General features: G+C 40.3%; 1 protein-coding gene across 1 annotated transcript in view; it reads left to right on the top strand.

Annotated features, from left to right (window-relative positions):
- Positions 1-858: 858 nt before the first annotated feature.
- EDARADD (EDAR associated death domain) overlaps positions 859-14518 on the top strand; it is a 102782-nt gene continuing 89122 nt past the window's right edge. Inside the window, exon 1 of the mRNA XM_030334936.2 lies at positions 859-951. The gene's annotated coding sequence lies outside the window, so the exon portion shown is untranslated. The remainder of the gene's footprint in view (positions 952-14518) is intronic.

Consider the following 14518-nt stretch of genomic DNA (forward strand, 5'->3'; position numbering starts at 1 on the left):
TTTTTTTTTTTTTTTTGAGAGAGAGAATTTGCAAAAGAAAAGTGATCAAGACTTTAACATTGGTATAATTAAAATAATCATAGTGATAAGCAAGAATTTCTCAACATGAAATGAGAGCAAGCGGTTAGGAAAAGAATTAACCAAGATGTCGGGAATCCAAGCAGCTACTGAAATAAGAGATGGACTGAACAGCAGAACAGGCACTGCTCAAAACCAAACCAGAGAGATGGGATATCAGGCTAAGGAATTCTTCCAGAAGGCAACACAAGGCATAAAAAGACAAAAGCTATGGTTGGCAGGTAAAGAATTAATGAAAATCAGATCTAACAGTTCCAGCAGACGTCCCATTGGTTTGGTTGCCATCTTCCCTTCTTTTCAGCCGAAAGTAAAGGACTTCAGCGGTTGGGCTTTCTCGCAGTTATTGTTAGCTTCGGGCTCCTAGTCTCAAATGCTGGTTTGGGCTTCCGATTTTCCCCGGATTCCCCTACCAGCACCTGTAACTTCCTCAGGCTCCCCAGGCAGCCCAGGACTAGCAGCAGCTTCAATGCCACCCAGTCGCCAGCACTGTGCCTCCCCAACCAACACTTAGGCACACGCAGCCCATCGAGCGCCCGTTCGAGACGACGCTCCCGGACTTGGGTGACTCCAGGTGTCCCGTGCCAATCCAGCGATGAGAAAGCTCCCGAGCTTCTGGACGCCCGGTGGGGAGGCCGAGATGCTGAGCGCCGTGACTGTACCTGCCCCGCAGCCTCGACCCACCGCGCAGACCCCGCCCCTTCGCCCCGGCCACGCCCCCTCCGAGCGCGGGGCCTTGTGGGAGTTGTGGTCTCGCGCGACGGCGAGGGGGCCTCCCGCCGGAAGGCGGGGCAGGGGGCCGGCAGAACCCGGGAACTACAGCCGCGGAGGCCGCTCCGCCTCCCTGGGACTTCGGGCTCCACGGCGGCAAATGAGGTAGGACCACGAGGGCCTCCAAAACAAGAGGAGGTGCGCGCGGGGAGTCCTTCTCTCGGCCGGCAGCCGTCTCCCCGGGTCCCTCCTTGCGCACTGCCGTCAGCGACCCCACAGGCTCGAAACTGAGCCCCTCTCCCGGGGCCCAGGATTTGGCCCCGACCTTCCAAAGTAGGGCTCTTCTCCTCCCAGTGGTGTTTTGTGGCCTCTTACCTCCAGGCGCTTACCAGCTGCACCCCGACGGGGCTGAGAACTTTCTCCAGGTGGTGCTGTGACAACTAGGGCTCATCATCTTGTTTTCTGGCTCAGAGATCATTGTTCTTTGCTGGATTAATGGTTATGAAACCTATTGTTTCATCTATGTTGTCTGTTTAGGGGCTTGTTTAGGCTGGACAATGAATCGAGTCCATATCACTGTATCCTTGCTAGAAACAGAAACTAAGGGTGTTTTCTTTTCTTCCTTTGTTGTTTATATATATATATATATATACTGTCTGAAACATTTTATGAAATCAACAAATCAGGATTCCAGAAAAACAGAGTGCACCAGAATTCATTCCTGCTGACGAAATGATCCATTTAACCCTTCACTATATCCCTTGAGATTGAGGCTGATAATATCTAAGTTTGTGCCTGACACGGAAGTCTACACAGACAGGGTGGCAATATTATTCAAACCCCAAACTAGGACGTTGGACTATGATTTTCAGCTTACAGTGATAATTCATAGGAAGAGGCCTGCTCAGACACTACTGTGGATACACATTAATAAACTGATTCTGGTAGAAAATAGAGAAAACAGGGGCGCCTGGGTGGCTCGGTCGGTTAAGTGTCCGACTTCGGCTCAGGTCACGACCTCACGGTTGTGAGTTTGAGTCCCCAGTCAGGTGAGCCCCTCTTCTCTCTCTCCCTCTCTCTCTGCCCCAAACTCACTTGCCCCCTCTATCTCTTTCAAATAAGAAAGAAAGAAAGAAGAAAGAAAGAAAGAAAGAAAGAAAGAAGAAATAAATAGAGAAAACATAGTTTTGAACGAAAGAAAAGAAAAGAAGAAATAGAGAAACATAAAAATTGACAGTTCACATCACGAGGTTATTTCTTTTTAGAATCCTGTCCTTCGAGTCGATAATCTTTCACTACAGATTCAGGTTACTTTTGTATCACTGAAGCACATATTCTACAAAAACGAAGAAGAAGAAGAAAAAAGTTTATCATGTAAAACCAGATTATATTACAATTAAAGAAATAATGCTGAAAAGAAGATGTGCTCTTCAGAAGGAACAAGATGAAACATACATGTGTCTAGTCCTTAATTTCCAATTCCAATACCTATTGTAAAGCATTCATAATCCAAGCAATATTAATTTCTGTGATTCTAAAATTTTCATCCTAAAAAGATGTCATCATGTAACCCATCATACTTAACACTTTCAACGGCACTAACAGGTTGCTGGCTGGGATTTAGGGTCCTCTTCAGTTGGGCCCCTCCTCTTCTTTCTAACCTTTTCTCCCTTTAATAATCTTAAGAAATGTTCTCTCATTATTGTTTGCTTTCTCACTGTATGACTCTCTACACCGTCTCCTGTCTGCTCCCACCTCTGCTCACCCCAACTCCCATCCAGTCATTCAAAGGCCAACGAGAGTTTCGGCTCTTGTTGGTTTTGTGAACTTCACAACTCGGAAGGATCTCTTTTCTCTCGTATTTCTGTCTCTACTGAACGTGATAGCACTTACTCTCTGTATCAGTCATTTGACGATCTATTATCCAGCTCCAGACACTTCTATCTCCCTATATATGTCTTATCAAGAATAAGTAAATTTTTTGAGGTAAGGGATATACCTTTTTAGGGAATTTGATACTTCAATTTTGAAATTATCATGCACATTATAGACAAAAAGATTTGCTAATTAATTAGTTGGGGCATACATAAAAGGTTCTAATTTAAATTACTGTATTTTTAGAGAAGGCCAACATTTTCTAACCACTGACCCCATAGTGTATGGCCTTCCATCATTAATGAAGGTTTTGATAACAAGAAACATCACTAGTAACTTTTGATTATGGGAAATAAGCTGAATTACACTTGGAGGACCACAACGAGTGCCCTGGGTAGTCCAAAGGGGCTTGAGGGCTCATGGGGAAAAGCAACACCCCAAAGAGGAGCTGGAAGCTATGGGAACAATGGAGAAGGCCTGGAATGCGTTTTGCAGAAAGCTGTCTCCTGCTGGGTGTGAGCTGATGACTCTTCGAGCTGCTCAAGTGATGCCAAAAATCATTGTCGTGGTCCTCCATCCCTGGGAAGATTCACTGCCTTCGATGCGGAGCAACAAGGTTGTTCTGGAGGTGAAATGCCCAATGACTGATCCTCACTGCTCTGTCAAGTTTCAAAGAAAGAAGTGGTTACTGTAAGACGCCGGGTTTCACCTCTGTCCCGCCGCTTTAGTTGTGGTTCCTACCCAAGTTTTGGATCTTCCTCCTTCACCAACTTCTCCCTCCAACCCAATTCTCAAGAGTTCAAGGTTGTTCAGCTCCCTTGCAACATCCTGGTGCCGGCCTCAGGCAGGGGTCCCTCAGACAAAGGCAGAGCGCCTCTCAGCACCTGCTGCTCTCCTCTCCCAGTGGTTTTTCCACGAGGGGTCTTATCTCTTTTCTAGCTCTTCTAGCAGGATGTGCGCACTTCCCATCTGCCCCTGTTGCCAGACCAACCCTTATCTGCAGGGTCAGACCCATCTGGCTTTTTGTCTGTTCTCCTCTCCGTGGATAGTTTGTCATAAACATTGTGGCCTGCTTCTGTCAGGACTTTGCCCCTGAGCTATCAAAACCCATTCCTTGTGCCAGGGAAGCCTATGAAACATTTCTGATGAGTGAACCAGGAACCCAAAATAGATTACATTGACCCTGAATGTTCTGTCCCAAATGAAAAATATTCAATTTTCTGAGGAGCCCAAAGATCTCTGAGAAGTGAAATTTCAGACTCTGCCTCCTAGTGGCATACATGAACATTCACCCCGATTCTGTGTTTGTCAATTTCCCTACTCTTTTGGTTAGTAGTTCTCTACCTCAGAAAACCCACTCTCCACCCTTTCCTCTCCGAAAGGCCATTGCTCGCAGAATCTGTACATGGCACATGGTGCCTGATGGCATTGGCTGCCCCCTGCACCTTGCGTGTAACTGCTGTGGAATGTCAGGAAGGGAAGGATACCTGGCAGGTCTCTTGTTCTAAGAGTTAAGGTAGTTGGGGCACATACTAAACAATAATCGGTGTCTTGGTTTTTTCCAGATGTTCACCCTTTCTAAATTATTCTATGACTATAATTTGTTGGTTCCAAGATTTGTCTCCCCACCCCCCAATTTTAATACCCCTTAAGGCCGCATGCATCTTGTACTTCACAATGTCAGTACTTCACAATGTACTGTATTTCAACTGACAGTGTTTCCCTTTCCTAGCAGTACATAAAACATAGTGCATCTTACCATTGATAAGAGCTAAGATTCAATTAAATACTCTATTGCGATTATAATTCTGCACTCCCACAGTGTAGTATCTCAATTCGTCAATGTAGTATACAAACCATCTCACCCCTAAGTTCATGCTCTGGGCTTAGCCGCAGTCACTAACCTCCCCCTCCAACCCATCCCCCTCCCACCAGATGCTGTGACCAGTTGTCCAGAACTTGCGGTAGTTTCGCAGATGCACTGTGCTGCCTCCTGGCACATTCGTACTCCTTCTTTCGGGTGGCATTCACGCATCAACCTCCCCTGAAAATCTGTTGCTAACTTAGTGGCTCCCACCCAGCTCCATCCCTTGGCAGCCTTTTAACTCCCTCTATTAAAGAGCTTGTCACACTGCACTGTGGACATGCCGGTCTTCCCCTGAGAAGAGGAAGGAGCAGTGAGGGCCCTGAGCATTTTCAGCTCCAGTCGGAGCCCCATGCCTGGCTCTCAGGAAATGCTGGGTGCTGTGGACAAATGGTGGTTATGCTCCGGCTTCAGTGGGCCCTTTGCCCACCACGGATGGTTCATTCAGTTGACTTAGCACAGGGTCCTGGATCAATAAACATAGGTGTTAGTATGCTGTTGTTCTAGGGTTTTTTTCCCTCAAAAATTTCCACACCCGAAGTGGAGCCTGATGCTGTGCTCGAGTCCCACAAACCATGAGATCATGACCTGAGCTGAAATCAGAGTTGGACACTCAACTGACTGAGCCACCCAGGTACCCTATATTACTTTAATTCAGGCCTCAGAACCACTTCTTGATCAGATCAGGTGAAAAACATTTTCCTTGCTGCACCCTCTATATATTCTATTCCTAGTAATTATAATTTACATGAGCTTACTGTATCAAATAGTTCCATCTTCTAAAAATCTAATTTTGATCTTGTCATTCGCCCTTCTTAGAACCATGTTATACCTTTAGTAGCAAACTTGAAATCTTGGCCATTGGTTTTTATTTTGATTTAGGTTTGGGGTTTTTTTGGGGGGGGCTGGGCAGGGGCATGGTAACTTTAAAAATCCCTCCAGCCCTTGGCTCTGTCTACCTGACTGCTTTCATCTGTTTCTGCAATAAAATTGTTCTGCTAGCAAAACCTATCATTGTTGTCAGTGGCTCCCCCTACTGAACATTTCATTAGTAGAATTTTGTTTTCTTTTTGCTATGTTAAATTTGAAACAGCAAGGAGACGTTTCAGTAGAGATGTTTCACAGATAACTTTCTCTAACTGTGGGAATTTTACAAGATTTTTTCAAGACACTGATAATTATTATAACTTTACGTAACTCATTGTTACTGTACTCTTAACTGGCCAAACATTTGTTGGCACACAAGAAAGAGTAACATGGTTCTACAGACATTACAGTACAGGGTCCCTTGGTCTAGAGGCCTAGATTCTAGCTCATCACTGTACAAGGCATGAGGCCTGTTAGTGATTTTATTTCCTCCTCTGCAAAATGGGCCCCCGGGTCCTTCCACCCAAATAGATAATGTGGTAATTCTCTGAGTTACACTTTTTGTTAAATAGTCAACTGTCTTTTAAAAGGACGTCTCAATCATTTTTTAAATCCCATATATTAACTCCCATCCTGAAAATTTGTCATTTTGATCCTCTCTGCTGAATAAAATATTCTAAAACTTCAGGGGTGTCTCGGTGGCTCAGTCCATTAAGCATCCGACTTTGGCTCAGGTCATGATCTCATAGTTTGTGAGTTCAAGCCCCGTGTCCATCTCTGTACTGAAAGCTCAGAGCCTGGAATGTGCTTTGGCTTCTGTGTCTCCCTCTGTCTCTCTCCCACTCCCCTACTTAAGCTCACGCTCTCTCTCAAAAATAAACATTAAAAATATATATATTCTAAAACTTCAATTGTTTGCAGGTGGTTGCAGTGTAAACATTCTATATGTATTTAAAAAAAATCAATTTACAAGCCTCATTTACTATGGCAATACCAAGAGGCCTTAGTGAAAATCTCAGAAATGTCAAAGAGTACCATTTTCTATTCATCAAATAGTTATTGAGTCTCCACTAAGTGCCAGGGTGTCAGAGAGTGAGAGCTGACAGGGATGTAGCATTTTCCCATCTTCTGCTACCATATTCATTTCTTCATTACTCAGAGGGGTCTTCTTTATTATCTGATCTTTTAAAAATCATAAATTTAAATTTAATTTCAGCTTTCATTCCCCACAACCCTTATAAACCTAGAAATATTGGATAGACAGCAATTTTGTTCCATTTCTTAAGAGCTCATAGATGGCAATTTTAAATGTTATATGTTTGAGTTTTCATTACTATTGTTTATGTTACTTCTGCTTTGAACAGATAAACAATTGTTAATGACAGTGTGAACTTCTTACAAATGTACAACCAAAAATCCCTAAGTACACATTACTCAAGCTTTTTGTCCTCATTTAAATATTATTTCTCTCTTGATATGCATTCTTGTTTTGTATGGTCTTGCATAATAAAGATCTTTTTTTAAAAAAATAGACTTAATTTTGGAGTTTTGGGTTCACAGTAATTGAGCAGAAGGTAGGGATTTTCCATTTATTCCCATTCTCCACATTTACACAGCCTTCTCCACTACCAACATCCTGCACCACAGTGATACATCTGTCACATTCACTGACCCTACACTGATACATCATTGTCACCCAAGGTCCACAGCTTACATTAGAGTTCACTCTTGGTATTGTAAATTGTATGTGTTTTGACAAATGTGTAGTGATAGGTATCTACTATTACAGTATCATACAGAATAGTGTCACTGCCCTAAAAATCCTCTGTGCTCTGCCTATCCATCCTTCTCTTCCCTAACCCACTACAAACCACTGCTCTTTTACTGTCTCCACAGTTCTGCCCTTTCCAGAAGGTCATATGGTCGGAGTCATACAGCATCTTCTTCAGATTGACTTCTTTGACTATTAATATGAATTTTAAGTTTTCTTCCATGTCTCTTCGTTGCTTGGTAGCCATTTCTTTTTATTGCTGAATAATGTCCCACTGTCTAGATGGACCACAGTTCATTTATCCATTTTCTCACCGAGGACATCTTGGTTACTTCCAACTTTCAGCAATTATGAGTAAAGCAATTATAGACATCGTGTGCAGGTTTTTGCATGCATATAGTTTTTTAACTCTTGAATAAGTACCAGGAACACAACTGCTGGATCATATGGTAAGAGTATGTTCAGTTTTATAAGAAACTGCCTAACTGTCTTCCAAAGTGGCTGTACCATTTTGTGTTCTCGCCAGCAACAAATGGGAGTTTTCTCTTGTTCCACATCATCAACAAGCAATTTTATGTTGTCAGTGTTTTGGATTTTTGTCATTCTAATAATGTATTATTGTTATGGGTTGTAATTGTAATTTACAGTTCCCTCATGACACACATGTGGAGCATCAGAGCATCTTTTCATATGCTTATTTCCATCTCTGTATCTTTTTCAGTGAGGTATCTGTTCAAGTCCTTTGGCAGCTTTTTAAATCAGGTTGTTCATTTTCTTATGGTTGAGTTTTAATAGCTCTTTGTATATTTTGAATAATAGTCCTCTATAAGATATGTCTTTTGCAATTATTCTTCTCCAGTAAGTGGCTTGTGTTCTTTCTCTTGACAGTATCTTTTGCAGAGCAGAAGTTCTTAGTTTTACTGAAGTCCAGCTTATCAATTATTTCTTTCATGGATCAGGCCTTGGTGTTGTATCTAAAAAGCCATTGCCATACCCCAGTCCTTTTGGTTTTCTCCAGTGTTGTCACCTGTCTTAGAATTGTGCGTTTACATTTAGGTATATAATCCATTTTGAGTTAATTTTGAAGGGTGTAAGATCTCTGTCTAGATTCTTTTTTTTTCTTTTTTTCTATTTTCCCTCTTTTTCTTTTTTTTTTCTTTTCTTTTGGGTATATGCATGTCCAGTTGTTCCAGCACCATTTGTTGAAAAGAATATTTTTGCTCCTTTGTCAAAGATCAGTTGACTATATGACTATATTCATGGGGTCTATTGATGGGCTCTTTATTCTGTTAATTGATGTGTTTGTCTCTTCTTTTTGCCAATCCTACTGTCTTGATTACTGTAGTTTTATAGTAAGTCTTGAAGTTGATTTTTGTCAATCTGACTTCGCTGTTCTCCTTCAATATTGTGTTGGCTATACTGAGTCTTGATCTCTCCATCTAAAATAAAGAATCAATATGGTGATATCCACAAAATAACTTTCTGGAACTTTTATTGGGATTCTGTTGCATCTATAGATCAATTGAGAATAGCTGACATCTTGATAATATTGAGTCTTCCTATCCATGAACATGGAATAGCTCTCCACTTACCTAGTTATTCTCTGATTATTTCATTTGGGTCTTATAATTACCTCCCATAGATGTTATACATATTTGTTACATTTATAACTAAGTATTTCATTTTTGGAGGTGCTAATGCAAAAGGTATTGTGTTTGTAATTTCTAATACCAATTATTCATTGCTCGTATACAGAAAAGTGATGACTTTTGCGTTTTAACCTTGTATCCTACAACCTTGCAATGATTGCTTATTGGGTCAGGAGTTTTTTGACAATTTTTTTTCCTAAATAAATTATCATGTCATCTGCAAACAGACAGTTTTATTTCTTCCTTCCCAATCAGTATATTTTAATTCCTTTTCTTGTCTTATGCATTAGCTAAAACTTCCAATATGATGGTGACAAGGAGTGTTGAGAAGGGACATCCTTATCTGTGCCTGATCTTAGCAGCAAAACTTACAGTTTCTCACCATTAAGTATTGTTTTTATACGTGTTCTTTATCAAGAATTCTGCTGTACTTGACTAAATAGTTGATAGATGTAGATTATGTCCACTTGAATTAATGGTGCTGTTGAATTCAACTATGTCCTTACTGGTTTTCTACTGGATCTGCCCATCTCTGACAGAGCATGTGGAATTCTCCAACTGTAATAATGAATTCATCTATTTCTCCTTATACTCTAGCAGTTTTTTGCCTCATGCATCGTTAGACACATACACATTAAGAGTTGTTAAGTCTTCCTGGAAAATTGATCCCTTTATTATTATCTAATTCTCTCTGATAACTTTCTTTGCTCTGGAGTCTGCTCTGTCAGAAATTAATACAGCTACTTCTGCATTCTTTTTATTAGTGTTAACATGGTATATCTCTCCATTCCATTACTTTTAATCTATGTATGTTTCTTTATGTTTAAAATAAGTTTCCGGTTAGAAACTTATTTTATATATATTTATATATTTTATTTATATGTTATTTATATTTATTTTATATATGTTTATATATATGTTAGACAACATATAGTTGAATCTTGTTTTTTGATCCACTCTGACAATCTCTTTTAGTTGGTGTATTTAGACCATTAACCTTTAAAGTGATTATTTGATATCGTTGTACTTTTAAAAAAAAATTTTAAATGTTTATTTTTGAGAGGTGGGGGAGGGGCAGAGAGAGAGGGAGACAAATAATCTGAAGCAGGCTCCAGGTTCTGAGCTACCAGCACAGAGCCCAACACAGGGCTTGAACCCACAAACTGTGAGATCATGACCTGAGCTGAAGTTGGATGTTAACCCACTGAGCCACCCAGGTGCCCTGATATTTTGTGCTAATATCTCCTGTATTTGTCACTATTTTCCATTTGTTGCCTTTCTTCTTTGTTCCTGTTTTTATCTTCCTCTGCCTTTTGTAGTTTTAATTGAGCATTTTATGTGATTATATTTCTCTTCCTTCTTAGCATAGCAATTATGTTACTTTTTCCTGAAAACTTTTTTTAGTGGTTGTCCTAGAGTTTGCAATATAATACTAATACAGCCACTTACTTTCAAATAGTGCAGATAAGTATCTTATAATAATAAAGTATCCTAATTCCTTCCACACATCCTTGTATCATTGCTGTCACTCATTTCACTTATACAACAAGCATACATAAACCCGTATGTGTACATAAGCATATATAATTGAATACATTGTTGCTCTTGTTATTTTGAACAACTTGTTATTAGTTAGATCAATTAAAAATAAGAAAAATAAGTTTTTATTTTACCTTCACATATTGCTTGCCTGATGTTCTTCCTTTTTTATGTGGATCTGAGTTTTTGATCTATATATTTTCCTTTCTCTAAAGAACTTTTAATATTTCTTGTAAGGCAGGTCTACTGGTAATAAATTTCCTTAATTTTTGTTTACTTGAGAAAATCTTTACTTCTCTTTCAATTTTGAAGAATAAGTGTGCAGGGTGCAGAATTCTAGGTTACATACTGCACTCCACTGTCTTCTTTATTTTGCTGTTTTTTCTTTTTTTTTTAAGTAGGCTCCATGCCCAACAAGAGGCTCGAATTCATGACCCTGAGATCAAGAGTCACATGCTCTACTGATTGAGCCAGCCAGGCGCCCTCCACTGTCTTCTTGCTTGCATAGTTTCTGAGCAAAAGTTGGATGCAATTCTTAATTTTATTCCTGTACAGATAAGGTATTTTTATTCTCTGACTTATTTTTTCTTTGTTGCATTAGCTAATGCTTTTCTGAAGTTTGAATATAATATGCTTAGGTATACTTTTTGTTTGTTTTGTTTTGGTATTTGTTTTTGGCACTTATCCTGCTTGGTGTTCTCTGAGATTCCTGATCTGTGGGGTGGTGTCTGACATTAATGTAGGAATTTTCCTCAGTTATGATCACTTCATATATTCTTTTGTTCATTTTTCTCTTTCTTCTCCTTCTGATATTCCCATTACATGTATGTTAAAACTTTTTCAGCTATTTTTGGTTCCTGAATATTTTGTTTTAGGGTTTCTTTTTTTTCTTTTCTTTTCTTTTTTTTTTTCTTTCTGTCTTCTTTCCCTTTTCCATTTGGAATTTTCTACTGACTTATCTTGAAACTCTGAGTTTTTCTCCTCAGCCAAATTCCATCTGCTAATGAGCCAATCAAAGCATTCTTCATTTCTGTTAGTGGTTTGGTGTTTCGTTTTGTTTTTTTTTTTTTTTTTGATTTCTAGCATTTAAAAAGTTTATTTTCAGAGAATTTACATCTCCTTGATTAAATTGTCAGCGTGTTCTTGCATGCCATCTACTTTATCCATTAGAGCCCACAACATATTCATCATAGTTTTCAGTTTTCTGGTTGATCATTCCCAAATCCTTGCCCTATCTGAGGTGAGGCTGGTTCTCCTACTTGTTCTCTTTCTTCAAACTGCGTTGTTTGCCTTGTTAGTATGCTATGTCATTTTTTTCCTGATAGCCAGACATGAAGGACTAGGCAAAAGGAACTGCAGTCCATAGGCCTTCAGTACATGCCCTTAGTAATGTGGTGGTGAGTGTGGGGGAGAGGAAGCACTCTGTAGTCCTGTTATTTGGTGTCAGTCTTTTAGTAACTCTGTACCTCTGGACTGCAAACTTCACAAATGCTTCTCAGTCCACTGTCCCCCCTAGAAGAGACAAAATTGCTAGAAGAGGGTTGGAGTTGGGTATTTCCTTTCCCCATGTGGAAGGTTAGAGCCAGCTGAAATTGGGACATTTCCTTCCTCTGAGTTGGCTAGGCTGTGATAAAACCCCCATAGTTTAGGCTCTGGAGGGCTTGTTCAGAATAGATTTCTATGAGTATTTCAAAGTGATTCCTTTTCTCCTCTTGATGCTGATATTCACGGTGAGAACCTGGTCAAACTCCTGGAGGTAAACTTTGTAAACGTGTGTGGTTGCCCCTGGAGTTTTTATTTCTCAGAAGTCCACACTGAGCCTTCAGTAATTCATCAATTACAGTTCTCGCTTTCCTGTCTTGGTACTAGTTCCACTGAAGGTCTCTGCTATTGGTTTCTGTTCTGGTGGATTGTAATCCTCTGTACTTGATTTCCCCAGATACGAAAGCAGTGGACCCCACTGTGACCCCACTTCTCTGATGGATCCAAGGAGGGCTGTTGACTTTCCAGTTTGTTGAGCTTTTACTTGTTGTCAGGGAGGAGTGATGACTTTCAGGCTGCATGCTGGCCATTATAAGTTTTCATTATTTGAAAGCAAAATAATGATTTTATTGTTGTATCAGTATACCTTGTGATCCATCATTCATGTATCCTAACTCAAACCATTCTACTATCATTGCACATTTAGGTACTACTACTTTTCCTTTATTTCTTAGTTATACTTCAGCTGAAGTGACTATTTTTGTGCACTTAAATTCTTCTTCTCTAGATTATTTTCTTCTTATACCCAAATTCACATCCATAATTCTCAATCCCATACTCTGTTGAGAACATGACTAGGGCACCTGAGTGGCTCAGTTGGTTAAGCATCCAGTTCTTGGTTTCAGCGTGGCTTACGGTCTCCCAGTTCATGGGTTCAAGCTCCACATCGGGCTCTTGCTGACAGCTCGGAGCCTGCTGGGGATCCTCTCTCTCCCTCTCTCTTTGCCCCTTCCCACTCACTCTCTGTCGAAATAAGTACATTTATTAAAGAAGAAAAAAGCTTTTAAAAAAACATGACTTTAGTATTCATAATTGGTTGGATCATTTGGCTGGGGGAGGAGGTGGGGGAGGAAAGGGATGAGGATTAGTCCTCTTTCCATACCTTCAAGTCTTCACCCTGACTGCAATGGAAAGTGTCGGAGTATCATAAGAAGTTGCCCGTCAGAACAGATAAAGTGACGATCCCTCCTCTCAACAAAAGAAACAAGGAGTCCTAAAGCTGAGAGAGCTTTTATCAAAATACTGGTGATGGGCATTTCCAAAATGCAAGTTTTTTTTTAATGTTTTTATTTTGGGGGGGCGTGCAGAGGATCTGAAGCGCGCTGTGTACTGAGAGCAGAGAGTCCAACGTGGGGCTTGACCTCACCAACCGTGAGATCACGACCTGAGCCAAAGTTGGACGCTTAACCGACTGAGCCACCCAGGTGCCCCTAAAATGCAAGTGCTTAATGATCACGAAAGAAAGATCAACGGAATTCTGTTAACCTATAAGAAATGATATTCTGCAATGTGCAGCTTAGACCTCCCCTTCTGTCTCAACTGAATTAAACTGACCTCCATGCTAGTTGCACCAACTGTAATTTAACTGATAAAAAAAAGTACAAGCATCTTCCACAGAAACCGCAATGTTCCAGATGTTGGTTTGAGATTGTTCACGCACACGTCCTGTGTACTTGTGCTTGCCTTTGGTGCCCTCTGCCTATCTCCTGGTGCACTCCCTTGCTCCTCTTCATTATTTCCTCTCTTCCTAGTGTTACCATGTTCCCCAGAGAAAACCTGATTGGATAAAAATAATTGTTCATGGCATGAAACTATTTGCATTAAAACTTTTTTTTTAACATTTATTTCATTTTGAGAGTGAGAGAGACAGAGAGTGAGTGGGGGAGGGGCAGAGAGAGTGGGAGACACACAATCTGAAGCAGGCTCCAGGCTCCGAGCTGTCAGCACGGAGCCTGACAGGATTCGAACCCACGAACCGTGAGATCATGACCTCAGCTGAAGTCGGATGCTTAACCGACTGAGCCCCCAGGCGTCCCTGCATCTTAAAAGAGATCAAAATAGTGTGACACAAAGGAATGAAATGCTAATGGTGTAATCTCAGATAGGAAATGTCTCAAATGATTTCAAATATGCTAACCACCACTTAGTCCTGTAAAATAGATTTAAAAAAATCAATGGTTACTTCATATTCATTTTGCAGTCTGCAATGTCGAACAATTCAAAGTCTGGAAAAGGAGAGAATGACGGATAGTTTTTCAAGTGACTGAATCTTTGCAACAGATCAGTCCGGGAGACAATGTTTATGGGGGGGTGAGGCAAGTCAAGACTGATTTTGTTAAGCAGACACCTTTATGAAAATTATTTCCAAATTTTCTATATAAAATTTTTAAAATAATATATACATAAATAAATATTTACATATAAAGTTAGAACACTACCAAAAAAGCTGAAGCCTCTGTAAGCATTAATCTCTTCCAGTCCTGGTCCTTTCCCTGTTGCCCAGAGATAGCCCTTATTAGACATTGTTATGAGTTTGGCAAGTATCCATCCTTAAAAAAAACAAAATGAAACAGCTTTATTGAGGTATAATTATCATACAACCAACTACACATATTTAAACTGTTC

This window comes from Lynx canadensis, chromosome D2, assembly GCF_007474595.2.
Source record: "Lynx canadensis isolate LIC74 chromosome D2, mLynCan4.pri.v2, whole genome shotgun sequence".
NCBI lineage: Eukaryota > Metazoa > Chordata > Mammalia > Carnivora > Felidae > Lynx > Lynx canadensis.